The sequence below is a fragment of the Gymnodraco acuticeps genome, unplaced genomic scaffold (assembly GCF_902827175.1).
Source record: "Gymnodraco acuticeps unplaced genomic scaffold, fGymAcu1.1, whole genome shotgun sequence".
Classification (NCBI taxonomy): Eukaryota; Metazoa; Chordata; class Actinopteri; order Perciformes; family Bathydraconidae; genus Gymnodraco; species Gymnodraco acuticeps.
The window spans coordinates 3,002,912-3,017,064 of record NW_022990238.1 but is presented as its reverse complement, the minus strand read 5'-3'; the positions used below and the strand labels follow the sequence as shown (position 1 = coordinate 3,017,064).

Below are 14,153 nucleotides of genomic sequence, written 5' to 3'. Positions count from 1 at the left end.
TTCATGCACAAAGTAGTGAAAACTCCCTGCAGTTTAATTTTGTTCATTTTGACCTAGACTGTGACATTAAGCACTTCTCCAATAACATCATACATAGAAGCTGTACAGAAACTGAACCAAGCCGCAAACACACTTTCTATTTTCATTTGTACTCCTAGAGAATATCGAAAGAAAGTAAAGTAAATGAGCTTATTGCACAAAACATTTTAAGAAGTGTTGTAAGACTATAATCTTGACCTATTGTCACATTAGTAAAACTCTGTGATTTCCATAAGCAGTTCAGATAATCAATATTTAAATGTCATGTAATTCCAATTTCATTTCTACTCTGCTTCTTACTGCCTGAGCAGGAGAGAGTGATACATCACCTGATAGTCCTCCTTGCAGCCGATTAGCACATACTTGCCCAGCTAGTAATGAAGTCAGCATTACTAATACTAAACGCATATTCACACAATTAACGAACATCGTAAAAGCATCTTATTGGTTGTTAAACTCATAGATCTACAGTTGTAATAATAAAAAAAAACAGACAGCAGCTTGGATACAAGTTCTTTATTTCTGTTAGGTTTCACAGACAACTAAAGTTATGGAGCTATAAATCATCATCAGAATACATTCATTGACAGGATTATTAATCGAAAACAACAAAGACTGCCAAAATGTCTATGTGAAATGTAGATGGTTTTGATTTGCATTCATAAGCACCCTGATTACAATGGCTTCTTTGTGATCGCAATTAGAAGATAAAAATCCAATAAATGAGTAATCGTCTGGGAAATCTTGATCCTATCTGTTCAAATGTATTTTACACAGTACTGTGCACATGTTTTGTGCTCTTAGCAATATAAGTTTCGTATGTTGCTGCACTGGGCAAGTGCTGTAATATCAGACCTAAAAATGAAAATACCATTTGATTATTTTCCATTTACAGTTCCAGCGCTTGTTGATACTGTATCCAGAATAACACAGTATATGTCACAACTGCAGTGTATGAGCAACAGCGTAAATAAACACGGAATATCAAAAGCAGATGTACATACAGTATACGGGAAAATATTAATCCAGTTTCAATTTAGAAAAAGTCAAACAATGTGTGGATCCATTGTGGTAACTGCGATAAACATCTTTTATCAAGTTAACTTTCCGAATGAGAGCCTCTCCAGACAGTGTTGACTGATCTGTTCCTTAATGTCTGAGCAGCAGAACGCACTGCACTGTCATGCAGAGTTTGTTTCACAGCATCTCCAAGTCTAAGTTGCTGGCGTGGATCCTGAGAGCGAGATTGTCAGTGATGGAGCTCATGCTGTTTGCAGACATGCCAGGAGCAAACATCTGCTGCAGGGGATGCTGGTCCTCAGTCCAAACCAGGATTCAGAATGGTCCTAGAAACATAATACACAAACTAATGATTGACTGAGGCCAAAAACCACTTGGAAAAAAGACACCAGCTTGAACAGTGACACATGTTTCCCATACCCTTAGTGAAGTAAATAAGAGGCTTTAATAATTTCTGGAAACTTAACTTTTTAAATGTTAAAGTAACTGTTTAGTGCCATTACTTAAAACAACCAGAGATTCATAAAACATCCAGAATTGGTCAATGCTAGGTTATTTTTCCGATAATGCCTTCAGCAGATTTTGTTGATTTTACCATCTTTCCACACAGAAAAGAGCATGAGGTTTCAAACTGGCTGTGAATAAGTAGTGGATGAACCACGCAGAGCCTCATCATTAGCTGAAATGATCACATTATGAGTGGTGGCAAAAACTGTTTTGCTTCCAGTAGTGTGGACACAAATCACAAATCAGTCTTGCTGCGCGGCAGCTGGAACCACTTGCTTTTCAGTATAAAACCACAGTTGAGATGTCAAACCTACAATTGCTTTAGGCAAGTGTCTGATTTCAATGATAAAAGAAAAAGATAAAATATTTGTCAGAAGTGCAGGAACAGTTAAGAAGAGGATGATAACAATTATTTTGTACAACAAGTACAAAAGTTTGTTGAATATGTTGTGTAATGAAAGCGAGTTAATCAGTGTACAACATCTGCTTTTTTCACAACATCACAGAGCAGCCCGAGATGAGGTAATGTAGGTAGGTGGCCTCTTGACAATCTGTAATCTGCTTTACTTGTGTTTGCGCATACAACCTCTAACAAAATGACATTACGTCGTCTGCGCCCACGCAACTTCCACTCAGCCAAAGTGGCGGGACCGGCTTGTCCCGCCTGTTCATTGCCTGGGGAAGGAACGGCATGTCAGAGAATAAGTAGTCATCCATCAGTGTTCCTCATCTTCTTTCTGCCTGTCTGCACCTCTGAGCTGGCTTACCTGTGAGGAGTCATATTCCACCAGCGTACAGGATGTGGCCTCACTCGCGTACTCTTTCTTCATGTCCCTCCTATCTCTGCTTCCCCTGGGCCTCACACATAATCATTGCTCTCTAGCCTGCTTCTCCTAACTTTAAGCCAGAGCCACTCTACTGCTTTTTGTTAACACTGTTTTATCTACCCTCATTTTTGTTTGTGTTTTTTCAACACCACTCAGCAATCGTCCTTTCACCTGATTTTCTCTATGGCTCCCTTTGACCTATATTCTGTTTTTCCCTTCCCACGTTTCTCTCCTATGCCTCACTTTGGAGCAGAGCCAGTAGAGTGGCATCAGCATACAGACCCAGGTCCCAACCTGCCTCTGAATCTCAGCCTGCCCGTGTACGCCTGTCTGTGCCTGGGGCATGCGACTGAAAATGGCCCCTATCTGCCTCCCTCATCAGCACATCTACTGTACCTGTCTACTGGCAGCCTGCCATCCACACACACTGTTCCCCTTCATTTACCTAGAGAACCCGCTAGAAGGAGAAAAAAAAGATTATGCGAGCCTAAATCTATTGAAAAAGTCTACTCATGTTGGGGTCAAGCATGTTTGACCTCCATTGAGAACACCCACGGCCACCCTGAGAGGCGCACGTATACAGTACCACTCATTCAACCTGCTGGCTGCCCCGCACAAGCCCATCAACAGATTTCTTTGAAAGCCACCGACTCTGTGGTGGGCCATCAAAGCATATCTTCATTCAGTTTCACTGAAAGGATCTGAGGCTCCTGAGAGACGCCGTGTTTGAAGTGATATCTCTGTGCCACTGCATTCTTTACCATGCTGTCATGACTTGAGTTACACAATAAAAAAAAGCAAGAACATGGGAATCAAGCCAGTGCCACCACCCTGCTCATGTCTCACATATATGTGAACCATTGCTACTCTGTTTTATCAGTGGATGTACCACACTCTGGTTGTTTATAGCAACTGTCACTTCATAATAAGGCTGCGCTGTGTGTGATCACATATTCCACTGAATAAAGAACAAACAAAAAAACAGTCATCCCTACCTGTTGAATCTCTTGAGTTCATGTTTCTATTACTCAGCCTCTTCTGGGTGCTCCCTTGAGATCATCTGAAAAAGATAAGGAGGAGAACAAAATGATTGAATGATGAATAAATATGAGAATTCATGAGATGATTAACAGAACAGAAGAATGGAAAACAAAATGAAGTATGCAACACAACATTTCTAAGAGTTTCTGACAATCCTCATAATGGATAATTGTACTTCTACATGACTCTAAACATCACAATACTTTTTTTCCAAGGCTTTTTGGTCAACCAAATCTGGTTTTACAATGACAACATGAGTCAAGACCTTCTCCAGTATATATGACTAATATTTAAAAAGCTAAACCTGGAGTAGAGGAACTCTGTTTTTTGGAAATCTCGGTTTCAGTGAAACTACAGTAGCTGGCAGGTCAGGTAAAGCGAAGCAGTCAAAGTGGCTTTTTCATTTGAAATGTAGTAGTGTGCTGGATTTAACAGTTCAGGTAGATATTGGATGAAGACATTTCTCTTGATCAGAGGTTTCTTAGACGTATTTAAGACTAAAGCTGTGCTATCTGGACCAATGACAACTCCAGTCCCTCTTCATCCATTCCCGGACAAAGGTGCACTCAGCTTCTTAGTTTCACTGTCCCAGACCTGTTACCTTGGCAACAAATGTACTGTTTCCGAGTGACACAAAGCCTGAACTTAAAAACCTCCTTTCAGGTTGAAGGCTCCAAGAGTTGAGGGGAAAACAGCAATAACAGGACAGCGGGGAGAGAAACTGAATACCGGCAAATTGCTTCCCAGAGTTTTTTTGAGGACATGGTAAAATGATTCTTTCTTTCCTCTCCCTTTTAAAATACCTTTCCCTGGCACCAGGCACCATAGGTAGTTGTGTGCTGGTCTCATTTATTTTATATATCCCTTCTTATATTTCAGTTTTTTCTAGCTATCGTACTGAGCTAAGTGAGTTATCATGTAGACCAGTAGGCTGGAGCAGCATGTGGCTAGGCTAAGCCTCCAGATGAGGTAATGTTTAGAGGGTTGGCAAGCCAGGAGAAGCGTTGGTCAGGTCTTGATTAGCTCAGGGGTGTGGGGCTCTCTCTTATATTGGACACCCCTTTGTGTGGTGAGATTACTACTTTATGAAAAACTGCCCCTGCTGACACGCCTGATGGGATCAGTGCTTCCTGCTCACTGCATCATCCTGCTTATGAGCTCTCCACACATGGGAGAGAAAGAACACAACCAAACACAGGCATGAACACGATGCAATCTCACACACAACTTGCACGTTCGGTCCATGCTTATGTGTATAACAAGCATGTACACGGACACACCAACAAGCACACACAAGGCTCCACACGTCACCGCATAGTCACCTTCTTTCACTTGTGTATGTGATGACCACAATTGATGACCCCCAGATGGAAAACAACCTGCTTTTATTAACAAGGCCAGATGACACACAAACACACGTTCACTTGCTTTACTTTGGCCGTCTCCTCCGGCCACCCTCCAATGAAAATCACATGATGGACCACATCCAGCAGAGAATCTCCACCCCAAAAGAATATCAACAAACAATGCTTAAAAACAGAGAGGTTTCCGAGGCGAGGCTTTAAGGGGATTTAATCTCAGTAGTCCTCTAAAGAGGGCTGAGGCTACAGAATGATTTCAATTATGTGATATAATTTCTGATGGTCCATTAGTTTAAAATAAGGCTGTGATTATAAGAGAAGTGTAAACAGAAAGTTGCAAATGCAAACTGTATCAGAGTGAAAGGCAGAGCTGTACTTTATTCCAGATGTGTAATGGGCTGTTAATTAGCAGTGGCCTTACTTCCATGCAACCTTTCCCTAATACATCTGATTTAAAAACAAGAACAATGGAATAATTGCGTAGCAAACTTCAACACCTTTCTATCTATACTGTTTAGTGGCCTGCACTAAGACATGCTCACATTTCTGCAGGGGCACTTGAGAAAGCAAATAAATACATGTAGGTGTATAGCATGCAAGCACACATGCATGGAGCTATTCCACACGTCAAGCTCATGCACAAAAACACACCACACACACAAACTAGTTAGGGACGCTGGCACAACCTTGCGCCAGTGGTCCTTTAAACCAGTCATGTGAAACGACCCGTTCATTTCTGCAAATCAGATTACATCTCCTAGCTGAGGCCTGCAAGTCCACACACACTTTTAAAGCTCAGAGCTCGGGTCCACATAACACACATACACTCGTACACACACACACTCGTACACACACACACACACACACACACACACACACACACACACACACTCGTACACACACACACTTGTACACACACACACACATAGAGATTAATCAGATTTTGTCCCACACACCCTCTCGTCTTTGTGAAAGTACGCAAATACAAGTTTCAGCAGGGCCCGGAAATACTGGTTCAAAATGTGCATATAATCTTACACAATACATTATACATAACATATATGGAATAATAACAAACTGCAATGAGTGTAGCTACAGTAAAGCCACATATTACCTTGAATAGGAACAAAACAAAACAATTTATTTGTCAACGAAAATCATGAAGGGCTGTGATAAGCCTCCTTTCAGCAGTGCTTGACTGCTGTTTGGCAGCTTTGCTATGGAATGAGCACATGTGGAAACATGTTTATAGTGCTTTTGGCAGGAATGCAAATGAAAGATGATTCGCAAATGATTCAAGTCCTATTCAGATTACCAAACACTGATGTGTTTAAGCAGTTTCTTCTGCTTAAATTAATGTCAAGTGTTCCTGGGTCGATTACTTTATTGTGTTTTTTGTAATTATTCTATTAAGTGATTGAGTTACCAGTTAAATAAGGACATGACTGGTTGAATAAGCAAAGTAAGAGTGGTAATACATGGTGAGCATGCAAATATTTGTACACTTCTATCGTACTGAACACATTTAAAAGCTCTGCACATTTTAGCTTGAGTGATCAGATTGGCAACTATCTGAGTTTTCTTTAAATCTACTGTAAGTGACAATGTAAAAAGAGCTGGTTGGCTGGCTGGCTGGTCGGTCTAATTAAACCCAGACATTTGGAGGAAGTACAATTCTCTGTCCCTACAGGATCTACATTAAGTCTCAACTACTAATCAGAAAGCCTTTCAACTACAGCATGTCCCTCTGGCTCAAACAACAACACAATCTAATATGACTTTGCAACTTTCTAGGGAAACTTAAATGACTTCTCTATTGAGTCCGGAAAAAACAATTACTGTCTCTTTGTTCATCATTAGAAGACAATCCTAAATAGATCATCTGTGTAGTGAATTGTCTACACTCGTTTTGCCCTTGGTACCACGGAGGTTAGAGGGTGGGAGAGTGTGGGTGGCAGGAAGCTGAAACAGTTTTGCCTACAATCGGGTGTCAGGACTCTGTCAGTCAGCCCAACTGAAGTTCAACTCAAGCGGGTTAATTCTCTCTTCACATAGACATCTGAGAAGACCAGCGATGGAGACCCGCCAGTGGAATGGAGGAGCAGAGGTGGATTGCAATGGATGTACAGATAAAATGACAGGAAAGGGCAAATTGGGGCAGGGCAACTGGGGGAGCTGGCTGGAGCTAATGTTACCCCAGGAAGAGCTCACTCATCCCTCAGATCACCTGCTACACCTGTGGAGGTCAGGATCCGATTCAGTCACACAGTTCCACTGGCCAGGAGTTGGGAATTGATCACCAGAGCCTTAACTTGGACTCAATGGAAACTGATGTCGGGTAACTTCTACAGCAACTGTGAACAATTAATAATTGTACTTGTGGTTTTTATATGTTTTGGCTAAAATATACAAATATGTGCCTCCTTGACATTGCTCACCACCATTTTCCAAAGCATACCAAACCAAAGAACATCAAGTTTTGGGATTTAGAACATTCCTGGCAGGAGTTGTTTTTCCATTGATTTCAGCGCGAAACTTTCAGTGACTTCAAACATGCTCAACTCGTAATTCATCAAACTAATCTCTGCAATTTCTTTGTAAAAGTGCAATTGTAACGTGAAAAGTCCTTGATTCCACAGCTTTTTAATGTAAAAAATTAGCAGATGTGTGTGAGCCTTTTTCTTTTTGTATGTCCATGTTAATCTATTTTGGGTCCGATTTGTGAGTGCACATAGATATTAATGCAACGCTGACATCTGCTACATGAAATCCTGAGTGTGTACAGCTGCAGTACCTCGTGGTAACAGCAAAAACAAGACAAGCAGGCTTCAAGTCTCTAAAGGTTAAATGCAAACATTATTGAAATTAGGGGAAAAAAAGTTGCTGGCGTAGTACAGTATATAACCGGAATAGAAATGCTGTGATGTAACTGGAAAGACATATGGTAAGTACTACAGCACAAATTCCTGACAACACACCGGTAAAATAAGACAGAATGTAGTATCTTCTGGATTACATTTCCTGTCGAAGTTTCTTGTTTCTGTTTTACACTGCTGCATCTCTTTGTCGTAGCTCCCTGTCTGTACAGAAACAACTTGTTCACCACTAAAAACAGAACACAACTTTAGGGACAAAGACTGTAGAACATTCTAAGCAATGATCACATCTGCAAAAATTCTATATGGCGGATTATATTGGTTTAGTGTATAGACATGGAGAAGGACTTTCGGGCGGCACCAAAGTTGTTCTGGAAAACTGTCCGACACCTCAGGAGGGGGAAGCAGGGAACCATCCAAGCTGTGTACAGTAAGGATGGGACGTTGTTGACCTCAACTGATGGAGTGTTAGGGCGTTGGAAGGAACACTTTGAGGAACTCCTGAACCCGACAACTCCGCCCTCTATGTTAGAGGCAGAGCTGGAGTATGACGGGGGATCAACACCAATCTCCCGGGGGGAGGTCACTGAGGTCGTCAAACAACTCCACAGTGGCAAAGCCCCGGGGGTGGATGAGATCCGCCCGGAAATGCTGAAGGCTCTGGGTGTTGAGGGACTGTCATGGTTGACACGTCTCATCAACGTTGCGTGGAAGTCGGAAACAGTACCGAAGGAGTGGCAGACCGGGGTGGTGGTTCCCCTATTTAAAAAGGGGGATCAGAGGGTGTGTGCCAATTACAGAGGCATCACACTACTCAGCCTCCCCGGGAAAGTTTACTCTAAGGTACTCGAAAGGAGGGTCAGGCCGATTGTCGAACCTCAGATTGAGGAGGAACAATGCGGATTCCGTCCTGGTCGTGGAACGACGGATCAGCTTTTTACTCTCGCAAGGATCCTGGAGGGGGCCTGGGAGTACGCTTATCCGGTCTACATGTGTTTTTGTAGACTTGGAGAAGGCGTATGACCGAGTTCCCAGGGAGTTACTGTGGGAGGTGCTGCGGGAGTATGGGGTGAGGGGGTCTCTACTCAGGGCCATCCAATCTCTGTACTCCCAAAGCGAGAGCTGTGTCCGGGTCCTCGGCAGTAAGTCGGACCCATTTCCGGTGAGGGTTGGCCTCCGCCAGGGCTGCGCTTTGTCACCAATCCTGTTTGTAATATACATGGATCGGATTTCGAGGCGTAGTCATGGGGGAGGGGGGTCTGCAGTTCGGTGGACTAAGGATTGCACCACTGCTTTTTGCAGATGATGTGGTTCTAATGGCTTCATCGGTCTGCGACCTTCAGCACTCACTGGATCGGTTCGCAACCGAGTGTGAAGCGGCTGGGATGAGGATCAGCACCTCCAAATCTGAGGCCATGGTTCTCAGCAGGAAACCGATGGACTGTCCACTCCAGGTAGGGAATGAGTCCTTACCCCAAGTGAAGGAGTTCAAGTATCTCGGGGTCTTGTTCTCGAGTGAGGGAACAATGGAGCGTGAGATGGGCCGGAGAATCGGAGCAGCGGGAGCGGTACTGCAGTCGCTTTACCGCACCGTTGTGACGAAAAGGGAGCTGAGCCAGAAGGCAAAGCTCTCGGTCTTCCGGGCCATTTTCGTTCCTACCCTCACCTATGGTCATGAAGGATGGGTCATGACCGAAAGAACGAGATCGCGGATACAAGCGGCCGAGATGGGTTTTCTCCGCAGGGTGGCTGGTGTCTCCCTTAGGGATAAGGTGAGAAGTTCGGTCATCAGGGAGGGACTCGGAGTTGAGCCGCTCCTCCTTCGCGTCGAAAGGAGCCAGTTGAGGTGGTTCGGGCACCTAGTTAGGATGCCACCTGGGCGCCTCCCTAGGGAGGTGTTCCAGGCACGTCCAGCTGGGAAGAGACCAAGGGGTAGACCTAGGACCAGGTGGAGGGATTATATCTCTTCGCTGGCCTGGGAGCGCCTTGGGATCCCCCAGTCAGAGCTGGTTGATGTCGCCAGGGAAAAGAAAGTTTGGGGCTCTCTGCTGGAACTGCTACCCCCGCGACCCGACCACGGATAAGCGGGAGAAGATGGATGGATGGATGGATAGTGTATAGTTTGACAAGCATGCTTCTCTGTTGCGCTTAATTTTCTTACCAAATAAACATGGGTGACTATGGGTATTGATGATAGGATAGGAAAGTTACATCAAGCATGTCTTAAATAAGACTTTCTCCCATGGCGGACATTCAGTGCGTGCATAACTAATTTGTTTGCCAAATTTTAGCAGGGAAAAAGTCAGGAGACAATTCTAATCGGCACCAAAAGTGGTGATGAAACAAACAAAGATGTCACCAAATGATCTCCCATCACCTTTTTAACCCAGTGGAAGTAACCAGGAGTGGTCACAGAAGCTGTTAAATGTTAGTTTAAGAGTGAAAGTAAACAGCCTCTCCCATGGTGGGCCTGTACCCTACACAGAGTAAACAGATGTTTCCCATTGCGGTTAAAAGAGAAGGGGATTAAAGTGTAGTGGAGCAGGAGCCACAGCCATACACCCCATGGTGGGATCACAGTACTCTCAGGTCTTTCAGTACTGCTGATGCAGCCCAGTTGGAATTGACTGATGTGTAGGGAGAAGCTGTGGCTAGATCTATCAGATGTACTAGTCAGGTTTCCCTAGAGCCCAAATAAGAGGCCTCGCTTTAGGGCTGAGGAGGCAGGCATGTTACCATGTTGACAGAACTGCCTGACTAAGGCTGGCAGGCACTCACAAAAACAACGGAAAGGTAAGGCTTATGAAGAGGTGTTGAAACAAGCAGATTTAGCTTTTCAGAGGCCCAGTACTGTCCCCATGAAAAAGAGATCACCTTCAAAACTCATATTAAAGACAGAAACACAAATAGAAAAAAAGAGACTGCAAAGAAAAGCAGGTTAACAGTCATTGGTTTTGGCCGCATAGATGAGGTTTTCACCCCAGGGCCTCAGGGTCAAAAAGGTCACATTCAGGTACCACAGGGGATGGTAAAGCAGGAGACTGTGACTGTGCTGCCAATTAAAGGACACTTTAAAAAGGCAAATAGTGCAAGGGACATTGAGGAAGATATGCATAGTGGAGCATAACTGCACTTACGAAAAACTGCCAATTAACCAACACCCCATGAAGCTCAGCTGTGACCGCTTCAGCTGGACAGCTTCCATGTGCAGTGAGTAAAAACACTTTGTGTGGAGGGTAACAAAAGATGTATTGGGAGGGGTCTGATACTGTTAGAAAGGTTTACTGTGCATCATTCAATTCAAAAATCGGACCCAAATCAGGAGAGTTATAAATTGACTGCTCCAAAACCTGCCTAAAGACTTGCATTGAGATTTGAAAGATAAACAAAGTGTTTTGTCAGACTTTACCCATAAGTATACTTGTGCTTATAGATATTAGGGTTATAGTTATATAAATTATCAACATGGGTTTGGAAATAAAATGTTAAAATGCTACATCTTGAATGATGTACTTCAAAAAACTTTGAACTTTCCATGGATGTATCCTAAATGACTTGAAACTTGAGTCTGCCTTTCCCTAAATCGTGTCTACTGGAGTACACTTTGGTCCATTCAGTGACATGAGGTTCTCACACAGAAAAAATGTAGTCAAGTATTCAAAAAATGTCTAAAGTTTCATGCTTAACCTCTTGGCCTTCAAGCCCACACACATAAACATAGATAATTACATGTCTGTGTCATAATTGTCTGTCAGTCTTGCATTGGTGTATGTTCTTCTGTGCGTTTGTGGGAGGAATTAGGGAGGAGCGATTTTGTGCGGGGCCCAAGTGTTTGTGCAGATTTTATGGAATTTCTCACCCATTAAGACATTATGGTTAAAAAAGTATGGCGTGTTAACGTGCATGTGCGTGGTCTTGTTTGGTAGTGTGAGCTCTTTAAAGGTCACACTGAAAAAGTTAGGTCTGCTTAGTAAACCCTGTTCCCTCTATGAACTAACAATCGGTAAAGAAACCCTGTAAGCACCACTCTGACCACTTTCTCCTCCCTCATGGCATCAGTAATTTCCGATTTCCAGTGACGCCACGCTGACGTTCAACGTCTCTGATTAATTAGTTCCTATAGGGCTTTTTGTGTGTTTCCGTTTGAGAAAAAAAAAAACATTCTACAGCCCTGAATTGGTAGATCCGAACACGCCTCAAGCTGCAAGCACAGCCACAGATCAAGACGCCCTGGCATGGGATAAAGTATCAGCCACAGTAATAGAGTTTTCTTATTGACACTGATGACTGTGTTACATGGGATGAAGTTAGAGGTTAGATATCTGTCAAACCTCCCTGATTATAAACATCCTTCAGCGACACATGTGAAATGGCACCAGATTCATGCATCAACACACAAACCAAAAGCACGCCATTGCATACACATGTGTGTGTGTTTCTTGTGCATGCACATATTGACAAAAGACACAACGTCTTAATGAAATGCCAGAAACAGTGGAAAAAAGTGGGATGAGGAACACATCAGGGCTAATCCGGCCAGGGATTAGGAGCAGGCAAATATCACCAATAATAAACAAATGACTAACATTACCGGTCTGTGTGGTTACAAGCCCCAGGGCTTCAGTTCAAACCCAGCAAGGTCTGGATCCAATCCCTGCTGTTTATCAGTGCGAGTAGAAGCGGCCACTTGTGAAACCTCCGTGACAAACACTCGGAGGGACAAACACAGGATGGTGAACAGTAGGTCCGAACAATCACTCCCCCTTAGATTTACAGCTCAGACCTAAAACATTCACTATGACATTGTCTTCTTATTAGCTACTGTATATACTGTGGGGTGACATTTTGATTGAACCCCTAACACTCTCCAGTAACACATATACAGCTACTCTAAGCATAATTGTAAGTGAACACTGAGGCTGTGTAAGCAAACATACAGTTAGAATAAATTGAGCAAGTTTAAAGACATTCAGTCAACTGGCTTCCCAGATATGATCAATTTATGCTTTTCTGTGTTTTATGTTATTTTTTAATAAAAAAATGTTGGGTTTAGAACTCTTCTTCAAACCAAAGATAGAATTTGAAGCCTGTGATTTTTGTTTTACCATGTTCTGATATTTCACAGACTTCACAATTAAAGTACAAGTAATTAGCAGATTGATAATTAAATCAAAGTTATAGTCCTGATTAATTTGTTGGCCTTAACATGTTCCAATTTGGACAACATGCATCACATTTTGTTGTATTCCTCGATAACATGTATAATGCAAGTCTGGAATCATGCTAGAAAGTCCTAATGCTCAAGGGCAGAAGGTCATTTATAACAAGAAGTCAAAATAAGAAAGACAGCAGATCAGCACACCTGTAACGCATTATTGACAAAATATTGATTGCTTGTCTAGGCGTCACCATGGAGATTATTGCAGAGGAATGTTGGACAGATAAAGTAATGGGCCATAAATTACTTTAAGTAGGAACAGGGTTGGATAATTAGCAGCGTGTGATGAAAGGGAGATCAAAGGTAAAACAGTGAAAGCAGTTTATAATTTGGCCAGGGAATATTGCGCTACAGGAGAAAGGGCTTGGATTGGAAATGCAGACACAGCACTTTCCCTCCCTCACCAGCTCTTTTGTCTTATGTGACATCAGATGAGATGCTCCAATAAATCTTAACCTGGGTGGATGTTCAGAGGATTAAATCTCACTATGCATATGGGTGTGTGTGGTAAGGGTGTGCTCAGAAGTATGTCTACTATTTGCTCTAATCCACTTATTTTGTTTCGGTCCACTGTTCAGATTCAAGCTGGAAAAGTGCCGAGACGGCAACGTTTTGCCTTCTCAGTGTGTCTGGCCCACAGTGCCATACCTGCTGAGCCCAGAGCCTCACCAAGCCTGAAGGACTCTGTTGCTTTAACCCTGTCACCAAACATGTCCCCGGCCCGCACAAAAGCCATCTGGGGTGCGTCTGAGAGCTTTAGCAACAAAATAACTCTTTCAATCGGCACTCTGCATGGTTCTGACTGCAGGGCGCTGAGGTCGCCAATACTAACACTCTGGACCTCCTCCTCCTCCTCTCCTCCACCCTTTCTAATCCTGGCCTACATGACTGACTTCGACTGAAAGCTCCACACGCCAGAGGTGGGAGCCAAAAGTACTGTGAGATTCAAAAAAGACCACCTGCTCATCAAACTAAATTACACTCACTGAAGGCGAGGGGGAACAGAGAGAATGAAAAGGAGGGGAAGAGGAGAAAAAAACAAGTAAGAATAAAAGAAAGACAAGTCACTGCTCTCCCTCTGTGATCTTGGCAGACAAAAGAACAAATTGCATTTCTGCGTCATGGCACCCGAGGGTCAAAATCGGCATAGGGTCCCTCTCAGTGCTGTTTGTGTGCGAGCATGTTGATAACGGTTCCATCAGTTCCCACAAGAAAGCCATAGAGGTGCACAGGCCTATGTTTCAGCCTTTCATCTTGGCTTCTT

General features: G+C 43.2%; 1 long non-coding RNA gene across 1 annotated transcript in view; it reads right to left on the bottom strand.

Moving 5' to 3' along the window:
* Window positions 1–540: 540 nt before the first annotated feature.
* The window catches only part of LOC117548513, a 61,449-nt gene continuing 47,836 nt past the window's right edge, over window positions 541–14,153 (bottom strand). The window contains exons 3-4 of the long non-coding RNA XR_004569345.1: window positions 3,389–3,453; window positions 541–1,385 (exon numbers count right to left, since the gene is read on the bottom strand). This is a non-coding gene — a long non-coding RNA (uncharacterized LOC117548513). The remainder of the gene's footprint in view (window positions 1,386–3,388; window positions 3,454–14,153) is intronic.